Here is a 1,214-nt window from a genome sequence, read left to right on the forward strand (position 1 = left end):
ACCACCATGTTTGTGTTTGTGACGAGTTGAGAACTTGAGATTTGCAAAAGAGAACAAACCTGGTATTTGGTTAGACAATTTGCTCGTTGAACGACATATCTAAAACAACTAGACTTGGCATATACAGAATGAATTCACCAGAGATACACACCAAAGTTGTGTTTTTTCTTGGAAAGAGAGTGTTGTAATTAAGTTGATGACACATGTGAATATCAATCAGATATATTTCTTCAATCTAATTATACCACCAGTTCCATCCTTCTCACTCTGGTCCTGTCTTTCACAGATGGTAATTTACTTAATCCAACACCGGCTAGCTTAACCCATTTTTAATGATGCTTTCCAAGGTTGGAAGCTCTTCCGTAAATGCAACAAAGAGCAAAGCTAAGAAATACAAAACCGTGGGAGCAATATGTAGACGATTAGGTTTCAGTGGCGGAATATAAAATTCCTCACAGTCGAATAACATCCATTATAAGAACTAGGAAACATAAAACCATTGTCAACAAAAATATCTGAAAAAGTATTACAATAACTGTTGGTAAGGTAAACTGAATTTATGTGAGACAACAATATGATGTAATTAGCATAACAAGATACTGGTGCTAACCGATTCCTTGGTAGAGAGTTGAGAGAGGATCCGACATAACACATCGCATGGCAAATCACTTAACCTATCTTTCACCAAACTGCCTTCGGTTTTGATAGACTTCCTCTTGCTTAGAGACGTTGTAGCCATGTTCTCTGCCTAAAACCCTAAATTTCACACAAAGCTACGATGTCAGGTTATAAGTACGAAAGATTAGGGAAGTAAGGAAGAGAAGAAGAAGAACCTTTTCAATTCGGTGACAGATATTTTTTTTTGCTAGATTTCAGATCCTTGACAGTTTTCTTGATAGTGTGGCATATACTAGACCACCACACGTCATGACCTTTCAAATTACAATCTTTAAAATTAAAAATGATTAATTTTCTTCTTTAATACTTTCCACAAACTTATCCAACAAAATACAAATAATTGACTTTTCTTTGAATTAAAATCTTGGTCTTCCATTTTCTACTTCTGTAATTAATATGATCAAAAAAATTATAAATTAGCAAAATAAATTTCAATCTTTTTTTTTTTCAACCAAACATTAATTAAATTAAAATAAAACTCCTAGATTGGTTGCCCAAACCGGAGGAAAAGAGTTTACAAATAAAATTTCAGAAAA

General features: G+C 33.4%; 1 long non-coding RNA gene across 1 annotated transcript; it reads right to left on the bottom strand.

Annotated features, from left to right (window-relative positions):
- On the bottom strand, positions 442 to 866 carry LOC109132989. Its single transcript, XR_002037888.1, has 2 exons — positions 834 to 866; positions 442 to 756 (listed from the first exon to the last, which is right to left on the bottom strand). It is a non-coding gene; the product is annotated as an uncharacterized LOC109132989 (long non-coding RNA).

This window comes from Camelina sativa, chromosome 5 (genome assembly GCF_000633955.1).
Source record: "Camelina sativa cultivar DH55 chromosome 5, Cs, whole genome shotgun sequence".
Classification (NCBI taxonomy): domain Eukaryota; kingdom Viridiplantae; phylum Streptophyta; class Magnoliopsida; order Brassicales; family Brassicaceae; genus Camelina; species Camelina sativa.